At 47.6% G+C, this 22,401-nt stretch overlaps 1 long non-coding RNA gene across 1 annotated transcript in view; it reads left to right on the top strand.

Annotated features, from left to right (window-relative positions):
- The first annotated feature begins 13,276 nt into the window (after positions 1-13,276).
- LOC126534277 (uncharacterized) overlaps positions 13,277-22,401 on the top strand; it is a 33,237-nt gene continuing 24,112 nt past the window's right edge. Inside the window, exon 1 of the long non-coding RNA XR_011895437.1 lies at positions 13,277-13,445. This is a non-coding gene — a long non-coding RNA (uncharacterized lncRNA). The remainder of the gene's footprint in view (positions 13,446-22,401) is intronic.

A 22,401-nucleotide genomic window follows, 5' to 3' on the forward strand; every position in this document is an offset into this window, starting at 1 on the left:
TAACACTCTATGTGCGCGGACATTTGCTCTCAAAACGCTGGTGCGAGCAAGCGCGGCAGCAGCAACGAGCGAAGTGGCCTTTTTGCGGTCTATGGCCACAGAACACCTATACAAACTTAGAGAAGGGAAACTGTACCTTCCACAGTGCTACGGAAATAAGCGTAGCGGTGGCGTCGTGAACTAAAGTATGTGACCACAGGTGGCGCTGTACAACAGGAAATGGAAACGGGGTTTTGCACACGCTTCACCAGGTTTGCACACGCTTTACCAGGTGTTCTGTGGCTTTACTGGGTTTCTGGCTGCTGCGCCTCGATCGTGCTCCCGCCAGTTTAGTTGCTGTGTAGCAAACGTAGCGCCTACATATTTATGTAGGCGCTACGTTTGCCACACAGCAACCAAACTGGCGGGAGCACGATCGAGGCGCAGCAGAATACATGTAGCGCTGAGTCATATCGAGTTAAGGCACACTCTGAACTGACTTTTAAGGGCATCCCGAGTAGTGCCGCCGCGCTCCAGCTGTTGCATTTCGTGTAGGGCTACTGACAGAATGCGGTTTCCAGATGGCACGATGGCCTCGACTGGAATAAATGCACACGACACCAAAGATTGAGTAAGCCTGAAAATATTTTATTTGCATTTCACAAGTACAACAAAAAGCACACGTCTCCGCATTCACACAAACGCGGTTACATAGTCAAGAACATAGTCAAGAGATGGCTCATTAATAAGGGTAGCACAAACGCACAAGAAAGAAGACCTAAGCTACAAAACGTACGGTCGGCTGCTAAGTATAATAATTTCCCTGTCACCGCGTGTCACTTTTATACAGCATCTTTACAGCACTACCAGGCCGGGTAGTTTGGCGGAAAGAACGCAACAGCTTATACGGCCGTCAGCTGCCTTTTCCTTACGGGTGTCATAATTATCCTAATCTCCGCATCAACGTCGTGCAAGTTCGCATACAGGTATCTGTATCTGAACCATATGTGCCAGCTTAAAGCAGGAGACACACGGTACGATTCGGCGTCCGATCCGACGTGCGGCGCCGCATGCTCCGGCATGCGCCATACGACGATTCGGGGCACACGGTGCGTGCATCCGAAAGATTGATCGGCGCGTAAGCTCCGCCCAGATCCAGCCCCCCCCAGCTTGACTTCATAGCCACGTCGAGAAACGCAATATAAACAACTCTGCGCAACATTGCTTCGCTTTACGCGAACACTGTCAATAAAATTAAGTGTTCTGCCCTGCGAGTGGCAGAACACTTCACGACGGCGCGTTATCCACTGACGACTCCGCTAACAGCCAGCGATGGGGCCGCTAGGCCTAGCTAGGCAGACGCCGCGGTCGACGGCGCTTACGATCCTACCCGAGCTCGTCGAAGAGCGCTTATGTTTGCCAAAACAATTAACACTGTACACTCAGGTAGCCAGTAATTAAATACAATTGGTTTACTCGACGCAGTAGTTGCGAAGGGCAAACGTGCAAGCGAAGCGAGCAGCCTCGCTCAGACGGCCGGTGTGTGATGTCTGCCCACGAAATGCCCTCGCGTCGCGGCCCCGATCTCGCCAGTAGCCTAGTGCTAGTGTACTAGGCGCTGCTTTGCATAACAGGCACACGTTCGAGATAATTTTACTGAACTGGTAACTATTTCGTGTCGGAAACAAACTGCAGCAGGCAAGGAAAAAAAAAACCGAGAAACCGGCCAGCCAGCGCCGCCTCCGTGGAGGGAACGTCAGAGAACGTCACATGCCAGCCGCGCTGTCATTGGCTGCGGCCAGACGACGGTGCGGTTGTCGGACGCGTCGGACGATGAAAATCTGCCCGGCTTGTCGCACACCGGACGTCCGATCCGGCGCTTCGGCACGGCAAAACACCTCGATTCCGGCTGCCGTTCCGGCGCGTCGGACGCCGAATCGGATGCCGAATCGGACCGTGTGTCTCCCGCTTAATACACGTGTAGTGAAATTATGATAACCACTGCGTCTTATCAAACGTATTGGTTTTGCAAATGCGCATTACAGCTGACGGAACGACATACTGTAAGTGAAGCACAAGTGAACAAGGACAAAATGAGGATACAACACTTGAAGAAATGAAGAATTAGCAGGCATACAGCAAACAAGCGATGACGGAGAACACACAATGATGCATCGGGTGTTCTGCGACATCGGTTTGCATTCTTACAGTGTTATGGAGATCAACGGCATAAAAACGTACCTTCAAGCGTACTCCCTCAACCTCCGCCGCATTCATTATGATAGTCAACGCCTAAACAAAATGAAGCACTATTCTTTGCCAAGAGTAGACCTTCTTACAGCAAGTCTATGTAATGACTCGCAGACGAAACCAGCATGCTTTCGAAAATGTTTTACCGCCGTAGTATTCGAACGCCAACGGCCAGGAAACACATCGATACCAATAGGCTGTCGGCTGTCGGTGGTTAATCGAGCACAAAAACCCTGACGCTATGACTAAAAAGCAGCTTCAACAATTAAATTAAAAGAAAATCAACTGCCTATTTGCCTGAGGTAAAAAAGCATCCTTAGACACCTCGATTGTTCATGTCAATGGTTTGTGTAAATTAAAAAATTCAGCATGTTCAGCGCCCCTAGCAGAGAAAGCACAAATTAAACTATTCGACCAAATTACAGTAGCTCCACTTGCGCGCTTACGCTGAAACGCGCCTCGATTGATTTTTCGCCCTCTGTGGCCATTTGTTGAACTTGAGAGTGTGCGGGGCCTGCTATGGCTTCAACGAAAGAGCGACGAGAACACAGCGCGCACAAAGGTATGAGCCATCCGCAGATCCCTTTCGCGTAAAGTGCGCACTTCTTGGCGTAGTCGAAGCCGCCCCCTCCCCTTTTCCCGCGCTTCCTCCCCGCTGTCCTCCATATATCGCGCGCGAGAAGGAGGGGCGATCGCCAGTTACCCTTGCACCCGGTCGCGAAATGCGCAGTTGCTGCCGGAGTGCAGCACCACCGCCCCTCCCTACCTCACCGCCACGTGCGAGTGAAAGCGCGCGAGGGAAGCCGGCTTCTTTAACGTGCACCTAAATATAATTACACAGGTGTTCTCGCATATCGCCCCCATTGAAGTGCGGCCGCCGTGCACGGGATTCGATCCCGTGACCTCTTCTTAGCAGCCCGACGCCATAGCCACTAAGCAACGATGGTGGGTGAAGTAGAAGGTAGATGAATTTCTGAAGAAGAGATTAACATATTAAATATATACAATTATACTAGAAATAAAACCATATACGTATAACATACCCGATTACCTTATGCCGGCTAGGTCACTATTTGTCACCGCCCAGTTTAAATTGGATGCCAGAAGTCATCATCATCCGCATCACAATATGGTCATCATCATCGAAACTTTAATGCTCATTTTCATCCTGTTTGATTATATTCTTAGCCGCTGACTACAATTACGTGTTCGCGGCATGGAGGAGCACCACTTGTACCATTTTCAAGTTCAGACATCTACATGATACCTAACAGTTTTTCTTTTTTCGGGAAGTGGTTACAACATAGCAAGACCCCAGAGACCCCGAACCAGTGGGAAGTCATCAAAAGAGAACTTGTTCTCGAAAAACAAAATGAATGAAAGTCAGATACCAAAATTGGTACGCCGTAAGTAAATGCATTCTACATTCCTTTACAACTATTCGCCACAAATAATTCATCAATTGAACTGTTCATAACCATTGGTACGTAAGCTTATCTGACTTGTTTCGCTTATGTTAAATGTGCGCCAGCTTGAGGGGAAGCTTTAGCTCGGGTCCAACTCCGACACGGCCTATTCAAATACATGCAAAACGCAAAAATGTTTTTCTAAGATAACCCTTGGACCAATTTGAATGAAATTTGTTGCATTTGAGATAAAAAATGTAGTTCTTGTGACTGTTGCAAGCAGAATTTTGATGTAGGTCCTGAATTTCGTTACAAGAAGTTTCGAACATTCGTAGGTTCGAAAGAAGTAGAATCACGAAATTTACAAATTCATAGCACTGCACCAAGAACAGACATCGCGGTTCTGGAAACGGCATCCATTATATCATTGAAAGCGGACAAATTCGATACGTCATTTTACATCTTACGTGAATGCGTTACGCTCTCTACAAGGATTGTGCAAAAGCTGTGTTTACATATTACTAAATATTTTTGAGATTCATGTATAGCATATCAATTTCGTCCGCTTTTGGTGCACTATTAAATGCAATTCACAGAATTTTATTATCTTTTTTCGTGGTTGAGTTAGAGTTGTAAACTTGACAGCTTTGTTTTTTGAAAATTGTCCAGTTTTGCCAATATTTAATAAAGAATTGACGACCAAAATAAAAAACTCGAAACCAACAGTAACTAGATTTTAAATTGTTCATTTACATGCGCGAAACGTCGTCAAATTAGCGGCAGTGGTTGCCGAGAAGAACGGATTCTCCTTTTACGTGTATTTACATAGGAGCACCCGAGCTAAAGCTTCCTCTTAACAGATGACGGTGAACGAAAACTGCACTTTACGCACCAGTCAAACGAAGGGAAGTGGAAAGGATGGGCGATGACCACTATGGCTACAGCGGCCGGTCGGGTGCGTAAGAATGGGAATAGTAAGTTAAACGTACCTTTCGGTATAATGCACATCACAAGGATAGCTTGGGCCAATCGCAGAGCCAGCGTCATATGCACGCTCATCGCTTGAGCTGGACGAGTTTCGAAAGGACAACGAATTGTAGGACCCTCCGGGCGGGGTCGAGAGTTGTCGTTTATCGTAGTTGTCTTGTCTTGTCTTGTGTCCCAGACAGTGGCGCGTACCCACTATGGGGGATTGGCCAAGAAGCAGGCGGTTTTCCGTAAGGTTAGAAGTATAGAGAAACTAGATTTGAATAGTGGAGCGTGGGACGATAGAACTGTAATTTAGACTTGCAATGAAAGTATTGGTAAGAATTTTGCTAAAATAATTTAACGTAAAGGAATTAAGTAATAGAAACTATGGATAATTGTAGAAAATCAGCAAGGTACTCTTTTTGTCTCTATAATAAAATTGTAAACAGCAAGAAAAGCATCCCTGTGGCTGGTTCCCAGTGAAGTTGCCCCAAAAGAAAGAATGTTTGTCGAGGTTAGTGATAGGCCAAGTTTGGTAAATGAGTATTCTAATATTCTTCTTTGTCTTAGAAAGCGGCGGCATGAGAGAAAATAATGTTCGATAGTTTCAGGTGCACTGCAATAAGAACATAGAGGGGACGTCGCGAGACCAGACCTGTGTAAGTAAAAATTTAGAGGAGGTATACGGCATCTCAATTTTGTAAAAGATACTTCCAATTGCCTTGAAGGACACCAATTAATATTCCATGGGAAGCCAAGATGGTGGAATTCAGAACACGGTGTTAGCATGGATATTGCAGAATTTTGAGATATAGCGAAATTTCTGTACCTTGCCGCGGGGACATAAGCTGATGTCGGCAAAACAGGTATGATAGGGCCGTTAAGGGATGCTCGTGCGAGTGAATCTGCCATTTCATTCAAGTGCAACCCACGATGTCCCGGTACCCAAAGCAAACATACTTTTCGTAAGTACGGAGGTATCATGGAACGAAATGTTCTTTGAATTGCTGAATTTAATGATGCAGTTAGTGCGGTGCATACAGATAGCGAGTCGGTCATGATAACAGCTAATGGGTCTTTTTGGGGGAGTTTTCGTAATGCTAATATAATCGCTAATAGTTCTGCCTGAAATATAGGTGTGAAGTCGGGAAGGCGAAGGGAGTAGGACCATTGAAGAGATTCAGAGAAGATCCCCACTCCTGCCTTCTCATTGCAAACAGAAGCGTCAGTAGCTACTACGTTGTCAGTGGTTAGCTGGTGCAGGTGGCCGTGTAAGATATTAATTAAACATTGCCTTGGTAATAGTTTTGCATGATTAGGAAATATGTCCTCGAACTCAATTTTGAGGTCTGTAAAGGCATCATTTGAATGGTAAACTTGGCGTATGGATACATCCAGTTTTTGTAACTGTGCTTGTACGAATACTATCTGAGGGCTGTGCAATCTCGACCACGATACTTGGAAAAACTCAGCAGGTTCAGTGATAAAGGCATATTGCGTACGTCTTTTTGAAAACTCATAAATTTTTAAAAATGTCTGAACCGTAAGCATGCGGAATCTGCAATCTAGGGTGGGTATATGAGCTTCCTGATATAAAACAGCATTGGCAACAAATCTAGGAAGCCCGAGGCATGACCGTAGTGCTTCTCTTTCCAAAAGTATGAGAGGTTTAATTTTGTAGGCGGGGCCACCGGAAAGTATCACGCAGCCGAATTCTAATATGGGCCGAACATACATTTTATAGATCATCAGTAAGGTATCCCTGCGTAGTCCAGAGCGACGGTGGCTGAGCCGGCGGAGCATAGCTACGGCTCGTTCTGCCTTTGTTTTAATATGTTCAATGTGACTGCGCCAGGTGAGTTTGCCATCGTAAATGACACCAAGGTACTTGACTTCGTCAACTTGAGGAATGATTTCCTGTCGGTATTGTAAAGTAATTTGCACCTGTGCAGTTAATGGGAATACCAATACTGCACTTTTGCTAATATTTAACGACATGCATAACCCCTCTAGCCATGTCTCCAGCATTCCTAAGTAATTCTGCAACGACTGTTGTAGTGACTGTATATTATTTGCGGACGTAAAAAATGCGATATCGTCCGCGTAAACATAAACATGTACTTCCGGACACAAAGGAATTGTGCTTAGCAAAATATTAAATAATATAGGGGAAAGAACGGAACCCTGTGGTACACCTCTTGTCTGCTTGTGTTTGGACGTCGAAATACCGCGTTGGTAACAATAAAACTCTCTATCTCTTATAAATTCATAGATCCAAGCGGTTATATATTTTGGGATATTCGTAGACTGAAGTTTATCGAATAGAATACAATGTTCTACAGAGTCGTATGCTTTTGCTACATCTAGCGTCACCAAAGCTGCGTACTCTCGTTTGCGGCGAGCCAGTTTAACGCGGCTCTCTAAGTCTACATGGGCGCACCATATGGAGTGGCCGGGACGAAATCCGATTTGGCAAGGACTGAGAAGGGTGTCATTCTCCATAAAATTTGTTATACGGTCGTGAAGAACTCTTTCCATTATATTTGACGACATTGGAAGTAAGAGAAATTGGTCGTATGTTGTCTAAGTCAAGTCCAGCTGATTTTTTCTTTAATAGTGGAATAACTTTAGCTACTCTCCACTCTCTTGGAACCCATGCATTCTTGAGAGAGAAATTTATTATGTTTAGGAGGTCCTGAGGTGCATTATCAAATAAGACTTTTAGCATTCCTGTTGTAATTCCATCTGGACCGGGGGATGACGCTGGCAGCGAACTAATAATGCGTTCTATCTCTGTCGCTGTTATTATCTCAAAGTCGTCTGCCAAGGGAGGTTTCTTTAGGTTTAAGGGCAATTTACGTTTGAAACGTTGCGCAAATCCTTGAGCAATTTGTTCAAGTGATTCCGATACTTCTTTTGTAGTTAAAACGACAGAATCGACATTGACGGGCGCCGGTATAACTTTACGAGATCTAAGAAATTTAAACAGGGCCTTTTTATTGCAAGACTTTGAAAGGTATGTGTAGTGCTTGGAATCATAATCCTCCTTAGCTTTTGAGACTGTTCGTTTAAATGTAGTAGCTATATATGTATAATCAGCCCAATTAACAGGACTTTGGTTGAATAAAAGTTTCTTCCACGCTGCTTTTCTACGTCTAAAATCTCGTTCGCAGTCAGCATTCCACCAGGGACAATATGATCCACCCTTAGTGGATTGCACAACAAACTGAGCTTTTTTTGATGACTGTTTTAGAATGGAACATAGGCTCATTGCTTTGATATCCCTCTCCATGCCCTCCTGAGCGTGTAAAGCTGATTTTAGTGCATTTTTAAATTTTTCGTAATTAACAAAAGTGCGCACATTACTATCTAAACTAGTTAACGGGGTAAGCAGTTCAAAAATTATAGGGAGGTGATCACTGTTAGTTCCGGAGTCTACAGTCTTCCAGGAGGTGACAGACATGCTCGAGGTAGCAAACGTAAGATCTAGGGCAGATCGCGACTGACCCCGTACGAAAGTATGTGCTCTCGAATTTAAACAAGAGAATTGATTCGTTAAGACCCAATCCCACAAGCGTTTGCCACAAGTGTCCGTTCGGAAACCCCACGATACATGATGAGAATTGAAATCTCCCACCAGTAGGATGTTTTTCTGACTACGTGCAATACAGGTATCCAGATAGCGGGTATCTTGCACTCCAGCGGGGAAGTACGTGTTAATTATAGAAAAAGGTGTGCAACCAGGGAGTATTATATCCAGAGCTAAGATTTCACAGTCTGGGGACATTATCTGGTATGTTATAGTAGCTCTATGACAGATTTTTGATGAGATAAACAAAACTAAACCGCCGCCTCGGGATAGGCGATCCAATCGAAAACATCGGAAATTTTTTAGGTGAAAAGCCTGACCTGCAACAAGCCAAGTTTCCTGTAATATAATAATATCTGGAGAATATTTAGAAATAAGATATAACAAATCTGTTGCAGCGGAAAGTATGGAACGACAGTTCCACTGAATTACTGTTAAAGTTCCTATGGTGAATAAATCCGAGCAGTAGAAACTGCTTGGTCTAAAACGCTCTCTTTTAAAAAGTCCTTATTCGTAGGAATCTCTCTATCGTACTTCTTTGCCTTGGACTTGGTGGGAGAGCTAGGTTTTTTCTGTGTCGGTGACCTTGTTCGTTTAAGAGATCGGGGGTCCATATCTACATCTTGATTTTCCATCCCGTCTGTGTCAGAAAGACAGATCTGATCGATTTTCTTAGAAGTTGATGGCTTAGATGGCTCGTTTATTGTGGATGTCTGCGCGGTCGATATTCCAATTGGTGGACTCCGCGGTAGATCTGACACCGGATCCTCACTATTGGCTTTATTAGTTAGTTGAAGCCACTGAGTTAGTTGGGAGGACAGCACCTGAACAAGGGAGTCGGTGAGATTTGTAATGATACGCTCCATTGCTTTCTCCAATGCCTTTTCTACGGAATCAGCCACAGCCTCAGAGATTGAGTTTTCCATAGACAATGTTTGGCGGGCCGTTATACCAGCATACCCTTGAGATCTGCTCTGAATTTCTCCAATGGCCTCACGACGAGAGCATCGACGTCTGTCAATTATTTCGAGGATTTGCATTTCTTTTGCCCTTGCAGGGCAATTAGGTTCATTTGCGGGGTGGGGACCACTGCAAAGGCAGCAGGACTCATTTCGGGAAGAACAATCATTTGAGTGATGGCCTTCTCCACAAATTCGGCATCGTGTGTTGGATCTGCAGCCTTTTATCGAGTGCCCGAACCACCAGCACTTTAGACACTGAAGGACGCGAGGTGATAGAGGCTCAACTCGGTATATCAGTGGCCATGCCTTGATTTCCGATGGGCGGTTCATTCCAGCGAAAGTAGCAATGACTGTTTCAGTGGGCATGCGCTTATTGTCAACGACACGGCTGCAACGATACACAGAAATCACGCCTGCTGCTGAAAACATTTCCAAAATTTCTGCCGGACATAGACTTATGTCGACACCGCGGACTAGGCCTTTGGTACATGCAAGGTGATGAGGAATGAAACTGCTCACCGGATGTGTCGCGAAAACATCGCACTTCAGTAAATCTTGGACACAAGCCTGGTCTGACGAGCAGCAAAGAATCCCCCCTCGGCCGAACTGTCGAACCTCGGTGATTTGTTGAAAATTGGCCGAGGCCATCCGGAGTTCGCTTTGAATCGCTTTGGGATTCTTCATGCGAATCGCACCGCCATCACTCGGAACCAAAGCCACAGGTACGCTGCTCGTCCCACTGCGTAAGAAGAGCTCCACCGGCAAATCAGAGTTAGGAACAGAAGCCGACCAGGAGGAAGCCTCCTGGCCTGGCGATGAGAGTGACATTGCAAAAAAAAAAACAGGAAATTACTCTGTAAGGTTAGCAGATATTGAAAGAAAAGGTAAAATCAAATACGTAAAATACACAGATTAACAGAAAACCGCCAGCTACTTGACCAGAACCAGTGTTCGGGAGCTCAGGAACCAGGCCACGTCAGCGCGTCGCTCAGTCCTCCTCTTCTGCCCGGATCGGACGATTCGTCGTTGTCCTCATCTTCTTGTATGAGCATGGTGATCGAGTTCAGTGCAGTTATGCGTGACTGATTACTAGCGCCAGGTTATGTCTATCGCGATAGAGGCTCCACAGAGGCCATCCCGGTCATTGCTGCTGTGCTGTCGCGGTACTTATTGATGGCGCAGTCGCGGTCGGCGCAGTGAGGTTTAGAAGATCTGCAGAGAAACGAGCGACGCGAAATGTGATACGCTGAAAGATGACCTAGCCAAGTGAACGCAACAGGGAGATTTATAGGCAACGAATTTTACGTTTTGTGGGGCGTGACTGTGATTGCACTTTAACAAATCTAAACCTTTATTAACAGATCATGATATTAGGAAAATGTATACAGCAGCACAGATCATTACACACAGTACCGGCTATGTAGCTATATGACTGTGTTACTTCGACAGGTTTGTTTCGGGTTTGGTAAGAAAATACCAGGAGATTACTGCTACAGAAAAAAAAAACGACAATGTTTATTTTTTGCACTGAAGCACCTTAGACCAGTGGTCACGGCATTTCAATATGTTAGTGAATTGCTCCTGCGACATGTATGGTCGGATGTTTTATGTATTGTCCGATCAATGACAATATTATCGGCGAACATTTGGATGTTACAGGATACAAGCAGAAATAAGTCAACAATGTGTGAGAGAAATATATTCGGCTATGAAGCGATTCTTGAGGGTCTCCTTAGGTTGCTGGCAGAGGATTTGACAGGTGAATATATGAAAAGACGGACTGAAAGGTGGCTACTAACAAAATTATAGACCATTTCAATGCACCAACCAGCAGATTAGTTCTTCAATGCTTAAATATTATACGTTTGGGAGCAATATTGCCCTCTGTGCTTCAAATTTATTGTTTGGTAGGACACAGCGCTCAGGGTTAACAAAAAGGTCGTGCAGATGCCACAACTGTGGTAATCGACGTAAGCAAAGCTTTCTGTTCGGTATGCGTTCGGTGACGATTGTTGGTGGCGATGCTGGCGGCCTACGACAGTCGTGATGTCATGTTAAGTGTTACCTCGCGTGCGCCGTATTTGTTTGTCTACGCACTGCGCAGAACACACAGCGAGACCCGTTTGGGCTAGGCGTTGTGCGCCATTGTTCCTAGCCTGCGAGAATGTACTGCCATTCCCTCACACGCGCTCATCGGATCGTGGCTGAAGAACTGATCTCCTGAACTGCCACTCGCGCAGTAGCGGGTTGTCGGGTTGATGCTGCTGTGCTTTGCGTCTGCGAGCCCTGCGTCGCTAGTCCGCATGTACAAACTTGCACTCTGTTTCTCTTCACAAATAGGAGAAACGTGCCATATCGCAATTTCAATTAGGAGGGGACTCCTTTGTTATTCAACCGCTTGTGCGCGAGCAGTGTTTCGCTACTTACTGGCTCGCCCGTCTCACTGAGGCGCACACTGACAACCTAGTAGGGCGTTAATATTCATTGGTCAGCGCCCGCTAAAGCGGCATCTACCTAAGGCCCCCCGCCCCTTTCCCCCAGTGATACGCAAAAGGTCACTTCGCTACCCCTGGTGGGAGCCCCCCATGTCAAGCACGCTTGGTGAAGCAACGTACAAAAGAGCAAGTGCGGCAGAACGGAAACGATAAAAAATAATATTGCAGCGACGATAACATATAAACATTGAAAATGTCAGGATGCCACTATGAACCCAGGACCCTGCAGTCATGAGCCCAACATGTTCTTGCGGCGGCATGAGACAAGATAGAAAGTTTGCTATTACGCAGGTTCTGCATTGGCTGCTGCCGCCTCGTCACTTTGGCGTTATAGCTATGACGCCCTCACTATAGTCAGATCGGTTTCGATAAAGATTTCTAGTAAGGAAATACAGCCCAGTCACTTTCACTACAAATCTACTTATTAGAAATTTGCGAACATTTACCAGTTTCGAGGCGCGCTCATACTCCTCCGCTAATTATAGCGGAATGCCTTTTTCATATCTTTACTTTGCCAGAAACCGTTGCTTCTGAATGGTGCGGTATAATCAAAGAAAGCCAAGATATTTTTGTAACGTTTTGATTCTAAATAATCTAAGTATTCGCGTTTTTTTTGACCGGGCTAGAAGAGTAAGAAACCGACAAAACTATTTTCACCATACATAAGCTTTTAATAGTAACTTTAGATCTTCGATTATACAGCAGGTTGGCGTGCGATGAACTGCACGCCTACATACGTTATGGTTATTTCATTGTTTTTGCTGCCTGTGAAATTCTATGCAGCACGAACAATGAATCGTCAGACAAATATAGCTCTCTACACTCTATGTTCCCAAGTATGTAGGAGGACATCATCTTTAGGCACAGACACGCAAAGGAAAAAACACGCAGCTTTCGCTCGACTATATTTCAAACGTGCCCTGGGATTGTACGGTGTAAATGCACAGTGATAGAAAAATTGTGCCTGAAGATTTTTTTTAAAGAACGGTATTTTTGTCATAAAGTGCAGCAGGTGCAAGTTGGCATATTCTTATGTTAGAACTCGCGTATTTTTTTTCCCGTATATTGCGTATAAACTCATGGCAAAGACATTTTCTTTGCGTCAGGAGGTAAACGAGAAAAGCAATATGCACATCAACGCTCCTCTAGTACTGCGATGATGTCCACACTGAAATCGTTTCTCCTTGCTTACCGAGTCCCCGAAGTTATATTGACCTACTCGTAGCGCTCGTATTATCAAGCTACTTTCGAAGTGCAGCAGTTAAGAAATTCGAGCTGGACATTATACAGTGCCCAGCGATTGAAACGCGATACTCCGACCGCATTGCCGCCGACGCATATTGCGCCAACGGTCAGGGCTGCTTGATCACTACGGAAGTAAAATGCAGTCTAGATGTGTCGCAGTGGCTGCGGCTTTCAAGTGGTTAAAAAAATACATCAACTCGGTGCCACCAGTGGCCACCGGCGGTGCAAAGAAATGTGCCGCAGCCATGAGCTTCTAGGTAAAACAGCTTTTGAATCGTTCAACACTGCCCAAGAGTAAAAAAAAAAAATGCATTTTCATATTGCTTGAGAAAGAACCATATTTTTGAACACATGAACAATTCAGTATTATTCATCGACGACACAAACGCCAGCGAGGCTGCTATTGTAAGCAGTGTCCTACCTCGACTGCGCAATACCTCACACAAGTATAGTCGCTAAAAAAGCCTAACACTTCAGCGATGTAAGTTTCTGCGTATACGTACGGTAGATCGATTACACGTCGTCAAAGCATACCGCAGAATACGCAATGGTAAGTATAATTTTATGTTTGATTTAGTCCCTAAAGAAAAAGTAATCTGAGAAGTGCGCGTCAGTGTTTTATACCCAGAGCGAACATAACCTTTTTGATCATTTTGTTTGCAGTTGTCTGTAGGGTTTCTTTTGGTTGTAGCTTTAGTGTCTTGTGTCACGGATATTTCGACAGACATTTTTTCTCCGCTAATTTCACTTACACATGTTCCGTGGTTTTCTTGCTCTTGAGGAGGATGCTTCAGTTGGGGACAAACTCCATATCCTTTTTTATTCGAACGCAACTAACACAGAGAACGGCTATCGTTAGTAAAGAAGGTTGGGCTACTCTCAGCGGTTATCTCATTACACAACTGCTCAACTGAGTCATAGCTGTGGCATCTTTTGATCACCTCTTGAAGTGCCACAAAATCTCAACGTCCTCACGTTGCATGCTCTTTAAGCGTTGGCTCTCTAACGGAATATTCAGCGCATTTTTTGGGTAGGTGATGTGGACTCGGAACAGCGCACTTTGTTCAAGGGTGGCGTCAGTATTGACGCCGCCCAAAAAGTGAAGCTGGTCAGGGATGACAACGCGAAGGAAATGAAGGAACCTGAGCAATTGCGTGATATTGCCGTCGGAACATTTCCGTCGATTTATGTATTTCACTTCAGAAGTTGCAAACAAATGAGAGTCTCGCACTGCCACTTATAAACAGTGTACCCCTAAACAGCAAGACCAAATTTGGAAGTCACATGGGTGGGACCTCGGTCTGTGCGTTGAATGAAAAAAAAATGAAATTTATGAAGTCATAGAAGATTTACTATAGATAGAGAGAGAGAAAGAGACTTTTATTTGAAGTAGTGATTTGTCAGTCGACGTGGGAGGGTCCCTTATTCCAGGAACCCTCTATCTTGGATCGCCCTTCGGGCCTGCGCGACGAGTTCGCGCTGGTCGACCAGGTCTGGCTTGGAGATCGCAGCCTCCCACATTTCAGCGAGGAGGTTTGGGTCTGCGTCTGTTGCTATTAGTTGTGGCGCTGTGATGCTTCCTCGGGCGTTCTTGCATTGCATGAGGAGGTGCGCCAGGGTGTCTGGCACATTGCAGTGTGGACAGATGTAACTGTATAGCGTCGGGTGGAAATGATGCAGTAAGCTTCCGTGGGTAAAGGTATTGCTCTGGAGTCGCCTGTAGTCGGTGCCTTCGTTTCTTGTTAGTTTTGGATGTGGTGGAGGGTAGACCCTGCGTCCAAGTCGATAGTGTTGTAGCAGTACTTGGTAAGTTAACGGTATTGTTTCCGTTTCCTCCTCTGATTTGGGTGGGTGGGACCTGTCTAGAATTTCGTGCGGGGAAGCCCGGTTGATGCTTGCGCGGGCCGCGGTGTGTGCCGCTTCATTCCCCTCGAGTCCCTCGTGTCCCGGAACCCACATGACGCAGGTGTAAGGGGGAGGAGTATCGCCACGTTTCAGTAAGTTGATCGCTTTGATGGAGATCCTGCCCTTCATGTAGTTGCGTGCCGCTGTTTGAGAGTCGGTGAAGACCACTATGGCATCCTCGCTTGTATGGGTGGCGAGTGCTATAGCGGCCTCCTCAGTTGTCTCCGCGTGTTTGGCAAGAATTGTCGCCAACGCCAGTATCGTCCCCCTGTAGTCTGTCACGCTGATGGTGAAGGCGTTTCGGCCAGGATACTTGGCTGCATCCACGTAGCGCGCCTGCGGGTCGTTACCGTGCTTGTGTCTGATTGCGTTTACCCTGGCGAGCCGTCTGCCTCGATGGTGTTCTGGATGCATGTTCCGAGGGATCTGAAGAACTCGTAGACCTTCTCGCAGCTTCGATGTGATCTTTTCCTTGCGTTCTCCATCGTGTTCTAGATTGGTTGCGTATCCTGTGCGTCGGAGAATTGCTCGGCCTGCGGTTGTGAGCTTGAGTCTCTCGATCTGGTTGATGAGGTGCGCTTCCGCGAGTTCTTCCCAGGAGTTGTGAACTCCCATGCGAAGCAATCGGTCAGTGGAGGCGGTTGTTGGTAGTCCTAGGGCGAGCGTCGTGGCCTTTCTTATTAGAAGGTTTAGCTTTTGTTTCTCGGCTGTCTTCAGGTTGAGGTACGGAGTTCCGTATGTAATGCGGCTGTAAAGGAGGGCTTGTACCATTTGCAAAGTGTCGTGCTCTTTGAGGCCATTGCGGCGATTGGCCACCCGTCGTATCAGATGAGTAAGCTGTGCCACGGTGTTGTGTAGCCTGGGGAGTGTGGCGGAGCCGGACCCGTCCTTGTGTATATGGACCCCGAGGACTCGAAGTGAGTCGACCTTCGGTATCGGGACTCCCTGAAGGACTTGTGGTTCCAGTGCGTCGTGGTTTGGGGGCCGGCCCCGGGTGCGTGCCCTGAATACTAACAGCTCGGATTTATCTGGAGCACAGTGGAGGCCGCAAGTGTTGAGGTACCGTTCGATGATGTTGACCGCATCCTGAAGACGGGCCTCCTGTTCACCCGTGCTCGCGCCTCTCGTCCACAGTGTGATATCATCTGCATATAGAGCATGAAATATCCCTGGGACGGTGTCTAGGAGGCGGGGAAGCTTGAGGAGGGCCACGTTGAAGAGGAGGGGCGAGATTACCGAACCTTGTGGCGTACCCCTGTTAGGTAGGTGAAATGTCTTGCTCCGGAGGTTGGCAATCCCCACCGTGGCCGTACGGTTCGTGAGGAACGCGCACATGTAGGCGTATGTTTTGGCGCCGCAGCCGATATCTTCTAGGTTACGGAGAATCGCTTCATGGCTCACGTTATCAAAGGCGCCCTTTACGTCTAGCGCTAGAATGGAAGACTTGCTGTGTTTGCTCAAATGGTCAAGAATATCTTCCTTTAGCTGGAAGAGGACGTCCTGCGAGGAGAGCATCTGGCGGAAGCCGAACATCGTGTGCGGATAGCGATCGCTTTCCTCGAGATGTGTGGTGAGCCGCTCGTTGACCATGTGTTCAAGTATACTTTCCCGGTGCAGGACGTAAGGGAGATGGGGCGGAGATTTGCGATGGAGATGGGTTTGTTTGGCTTGGGTACCATGGTTACCTCCTAGTGTTTCCAGGCTGTTGGTAGCTCGCCCTTAATCCAGCAGTCGTTATAGTACAGAAGGAGAGCCGTCAACGCCCGAGGGGGTAGCTGTCGAAGGTGCTTGTTGGTGACTCTGTCTTTTCCCGGGCTCGTATTGCGTGTTAGCCTAGAGAGGGCCACCTGTAACTCTGCCTGTGTGAAAGGCCGATCTAGCTCTTCGTTCGGCGCTCCTTGGTACTCCCTGGGGGTGGAAAGGTTGGTGGCAGTGGTTTGCGGGTTAGCTGAGCCGTGTAGCTTTGTCTGAAGCTCTTGGAGTAGCTGTTCCTCTCTGCCGCCATAGTTGTGGATTAGTCGGTGAATTGTATGTCTTTGTTGGGTTTTGGTGTGAGTGTCGTCAACCAGGGATCGAAGTATATGCCAAGTCTTCTTTGTGCTGAGGGTTCCTTGAAGTTGGTTGCAGAAGGATCGCCAGTTCTGACTCGCTAGCTGTTCAGCGTACTCCTTTGCCTGCTTGCTTAATAGGGCAATCCGGCGCTGGAGCTTGCGGTTGAGCTTTTGGCGACGCCATCGTTTGAGGAGCGATCGCCGAGCCTCCCATAAGTGCAGTAGGTGGTTATCGACTGCCGGATTGTCCTCGTCTAGTTGAATCGTCCTGGTGTGGCCGTTAGCCGCACCTATGATACCGTTTAGCCAAGCTTCAACGTCTTCGATGTTCGAATCGTTGTCAAGCTCATTCCTATACGCATTCCAGTCAGTGAGTCGCACCTTTCCTGTCTTGTGCGCACGGTGAGATTGTTCAACCTCTATTTGAATTATGTGGTGATCGCTCCCTAGCGTGTCCGGGAGTCGGGTCCACGTGGCCTTTCGCACGTCTCGAGTGAACGTGAGGTCAGGATTGGTGTCCCTCGACACGCTGTTGCCCACTCGGGTGGGTTGGAGCAGGTCATTCCATAAAATAAAACCGTGCTGCTGCGCGGTGTCGTGAACCCGTGCCCCTTTCATGGTGGTATTGGGGTAGCCCCAGGCCGCGTGTGGGGCGTTAAAGTCCCCAACCACAACAAGCCAGTTGCCGTGTGCGTTCTTGCGAAGGTCCCGGGCGAAGTGGTCGTAGTGGAGTAGCTGCTCCCGCGGCGGGCTGTAGAGATTGGCCAGGTATAGGCTCTGTTGATTCTTGCGAGTCGGCAACACCTCCACTATGGTGTGTTCGATTTCAGTGTCTTGAATTTCGTGAGGCTGTGCGGTTAGTGTCTTCTTGACAAGAATTGCGGTGCGGGCAGTGTGTGTCATAGTGTTGTAGCCGGGGAGCTTTATTTTCTTGGTGTTGGTTTCCTGTAGCGCAGTTATGTCTGGATTGTTTGCTTTGATATATTCTTGCAGGTTGACCGAGCGGGGTCTATAGGATCTGCAATTCCAGTGCCAAATGCGGAGGGTGGGAAGTGGCTCGGTATGTCTACGTTTGGGAGCCGCCATGTTGGTGGTTGTCCTCCACCTGGAGTAGGTGGTTTGGCGTTGTCGAGCTAGAATCCTCCGCGGATTCCCCTCGTACTGTCCTTCGTCCTTTGCGTTTGGTTCCTAACTGCTCCGCCAGATGTTCATGGGTCACGAAATTCTTGTAAGCATAGGTCATGAAGTTGTGTTGTTGTGCCATGAAGCCGTCCAGTTTGGCGTCGAGTGTGGTGACCGTACGGGTTAGTGGCTCTACCTTTTCCATGATCTTATTTATCACTGTCTGTGTGGTTCTGTCTGCTGATGCGAGAAGTTTTGTAGTGAGGGCTTCCTCGAAGACTTGAAGGCGTCGTTCAACAAGGTCGAGAATCTTCGCTTCATGTGCTTGCAGCCGTTCGTCTACCGGCTTCATTATTCTGGTTTCTACATGTTTTAGTATGCTTTCTTCTACTCTCTTCGCTACTCTTTCCTCGAGGTCTGACATGTTGCACTCGGTTACCGGTTGTTGTTGTATCGTCCTCTGTAGATCCTGTACTTTATGTTCGAGAGTCCGTATCGTTGCTGTCTCGCCCGAACTGCTCGGTTTGCGTGAGGAATTCGAGGCGCTGCTTCCGTTCGCCGCGGCGGTGTAAGTGATTCGCCTAACGGAGCGAGACCGTGACCGAGAGCGGGATGTAGAGCTCGATCTTAGGATAGAGCGAGAGCGTCTCCGGCCAGGTCTTTGTTGAGGCGAGGGCCCCCGTGAGCTGTCTGAGGCGGTAACCAGCACGGGGAAGTCTTCGGTGCTCGAGCTCCAGTGATTCTCTCGGGCACGAGCGTTGTCAAGTACTTGGTAGGGAGGCGGGTTGTTACGGAGTTTCTTCTTGCATTCCTTGCCTGCCGTTTCATGGTCTCCGCCGCAAATTTTGCGCTTCGGGTGACAATCGTGCTCTTCCGTGACCCCATCGCGCCCGCATGAGTAGCAGAAGTTGGCTCTCGGCTGAGGACAGATATCCTGTCGGTGTCCGATGGCGCCGCAGGTTCTGCAGTATTGGACGGATTTTCGGTAGGGCTTGCATGTAGTCACCGCTCTGGTACGTTACGTAATAAGGGACGTGCTGTCCGTCGAAGTTGATAACCGCGGCTGTTGAAGATCCTAGCATGCGCGCGCCGAGAACCGTGTATCTTGAGTCCACTCGAAGGCCGGCAACAATCTCCGCGGGACTTGCACCCGGTTCGAGGCCGTATATCACTCCGCAGCACACATCGTCTGGGTGTCGAATGTGGGGATTTACTTGATAGACGGTTCCGCCGAGTTGTATGATGTTGATATGCTGCAGTTTGAAAGCTCGTTCGGTACTTGCCGTGCTCGCGATGATCACATTCTCTAGTTTCTGCACTTGTACTCGGACATTATCGTGAAAGTCTTGCTGGGACAAACCACTGGATCTTCCGATGGCATGTGTCACTGCGATGAGTGTGTGCCTCGAGAGGTGAAGACCTGCTTGAGGGCGGAAGACGATATTGAAGTCGTCAGTAGGGAAGGGACGCATCTTCAGTATGCGTTGACGTTGCGCCAGTGGTTGTGCTTGATGTTTGGGGTCTGGTTTCAGGACTTCCGTGGCTCTTTCCTCAGTGGATTTATTGTCTTCTTTTGCTGATCTGCCTTTACGACCAACTTGTAGCCACTCGATGTGGGCTTTACCCGTCGTTTTGCTGCTATTCGCGTCGTATGTCCACTGTGGTATGGTACCGGAGTTAGCCCCGGTCACCTCCATTCGCGCCGTTGTCGGCTTTTGTAAAGCGTTCGCTATCTGTGTTTCCAGAAAAGCGGGCGCGCTTTGCCTCAGATGCTGGTTCTGCGTGATTCACTCCTACTGCGAGAGTGCCGTGCGCGTGCACCGCGGGCATGCAGGCGCGAGCCGCTGCTCTCCCGCTCGTGCCACGGGTGCCCCGGCGTTAGGGCTATCTTGGAGCGCACGGTCACAGAATGTTCAAGGTTCGGTTATTCGAGTAAAGGTCTACTCACTGCGTCGTGGCTGGTGTCAAACGATGCCTTGCAACTTCAAGAATCCGAGGTTACCAAATTCGCCGAGTTCACAAGCAATGTTCCACACAAAATAGCGAGAAAAGCAGGAGCCCATGTGAGGTACAACTGTGCTCCTCAGCCCCCTGGCGGTTTTTCTTACTATAAAATAAATTATTATTGCTTATAGGGCAAATTACGTTGTGGGCGAATTACAAAGCATGCCTCGTATAGAATAGACTGGTATCAAAACGTTTGGTACGCTTTTATTTGATGTACTTCATCGCCTAGCCGCCTGGGGAGAAATAGGTGGGCCAGGATTCATATTGTAAAGTTAAGCATTTCATATGCACTTGTGAATTCAGTGCCATGCGAAAATTGCAGTTACCTTATTATCCAGCAAAGTTTCAGTTTCTGTAAGTCACTGCAAGATGGTTTGAGATACTCCCATGAGGAGAGCAATAGTGCGCGCGCGCGCGCGTGTGTGTGTGTGTGTGTGTGCGTGTGCGTGTGTGTGTGTGATCTAGTTAGTGGCACAGTGGCACGCTCGCAAACGAGAGGTACAGCGTTCAAATATTCATGCTCCCGGTACTCCCCCCAGTTTTCCTAGTGGGTAGTGCTGTCTCGCGGCATTGTGCTCAGCTGCTTCTGCTGGTTCAGATGTCCATAGGGGGGGGGGGGGGGGGGGGACAATTGCGATTTCTAGGTGTGAGGTTCTGTGGAGCATCTTTAGACGCTCTCGTCGAGGATCTGTCGCGGCGCTGGGTGGCAGACTAGGGTTGCCAGTGAGTGCCCACAGTGAAGGAGAATCTCGCACAGCGTCCGCTTAGGGCTGCGTACGGTGAGGGAAACACTGGGTAATGTGGGCCGATCCCAAAGGTGGTGCATTCTGAGACAGCACCTCAAAGGGTTAGCTGGCCATGGCGAGAGAATTCGAGAAAGTGCCCTGCCCTTGCGTTTACAAGCAATATGTTGTCAGGCAGGGTGACGCACGCAAGATGGAATGGTAAGACTGCCTGTTATCTTAACGTTTCGTTGAATCTGCTGCTCTCCCTCGAGCTGTAAGCTACGTGACATATGAGCAAGTCGTGCCAAAGGGTAATTTGGCGTTGGCATGCTAGATTTTTGCGTGCCAATGTGGCCAAATGCAGTAAGACAAGTGACTGTGGTCTAATGATTATAGCGCCGGTCTGTTATGCTAGGATGTTGCAGTTCAGTCGCATAGTTGGGCAAATGTGCTTTGAAGATTATTGTTCAAGACGCGCCTAACAATGCGGGGCCGGAAGTCACCTATCTACCGCAATGTGCCTGGAATGAGGTGAAAACTGCCTTGCGATAGTCTTTATTCAAAAACAAAGTTGTTCTTGTTGTAATATCAATGTAGTCAAGGAACTGGGCTCGGTATAAATGAAGAAACACATTTAGAACGCATGCAGCACTCGCAAGAAACATCCATAAGTCTTAAAATATCCTCTATTCACAACTCGTCGCCTGCTAACGCTTGTTGTTGGCTGATTTCGGCCATGTGGCAGTTGGTCTTTCTCTTTGTAGCTTGTTCTGCAGCTTCGGTACCGTGACGGCAGCCATTCGCTTTGGCCTACCATGATGGCGTAGTGGCTTTGGAGTATCTCTGCTGAGTGCGAAGTCGCAGGATCACATCGCTGCCACAACAGTGGCGTTCAGATGCGGGCCAAATGCAAGAACGCCGATGTACCCTGCATTGCACACACGTTAAAGAAAGCCGAATTGTCAAAACTACTCTGGAGTCGCCCACTAGGCCATGCCTCGTTATTATATCTTTGGTTTTGACTCGCAAAACCCCACGATTGGAAAAAAGTAAGACATTCACATTGAGCGTCTGGATATCACTAAGATAAGTTATTTTTAGATTAGGTTCTGTTTTAACTTCATCTAGACTATCTTGTACGCCTGCCTTGCCTTTGCGCAGATGATACAGAGCGTCTTGTAGAGGAAACTTGAAAGTCAGAAGGCCCACACGTGTCTGATTGAACTTTGTCTAATCTTATGTAGAAAGAACTCATTTGACACAATGGCGATATCAAGTATTGTTTACTTGCAGGGTAGAGACCTTGTTTTCAGAATACTGCAACTATCATCCACTTTACCAAATCTGTATGGACTTTTTGAAGGGCTTCCGTCGCAGTGTCCGTCACGCACTGTGGCATTTGTGTTAGGATTCCACGAAAACTTTTATTTCCTTCTCCTTTGCAATTGGCATTTGCTGCAGATACTAGTTTAAATGGCAAAGCTACGGCGCATATGCACAACCGGGAAAGAAAACCAGTGTTCCTTCGGACGAGCAAATGTCTGCATCGTATAAACATGTTTTGCATGAAGGGCGTCCGCATCGTGAGAGTTTGCAGACAATGCTACCTAAACCGTTTTTTTTTTGCTGCTTTACACTTGAGATTAACCCTAAATAAAAGTATGTTAGGTTATTAGCGTGCTTTTGGCTTGGACAT

Source organism: Dermacentor andersoni, chromosome 7 (genome assembly GCF_023375885.2).
Source record: "Dermacentor andersoni chromosome 7, qqDerAnde1_hic_scaffold, whole genome shotgun sequence".
NCBI lineage: Eukaryota > Metazoa > Arthropoda > Arachnida > Ixodida > Ixodidae > Dermacentor > Dermacentor andersoni.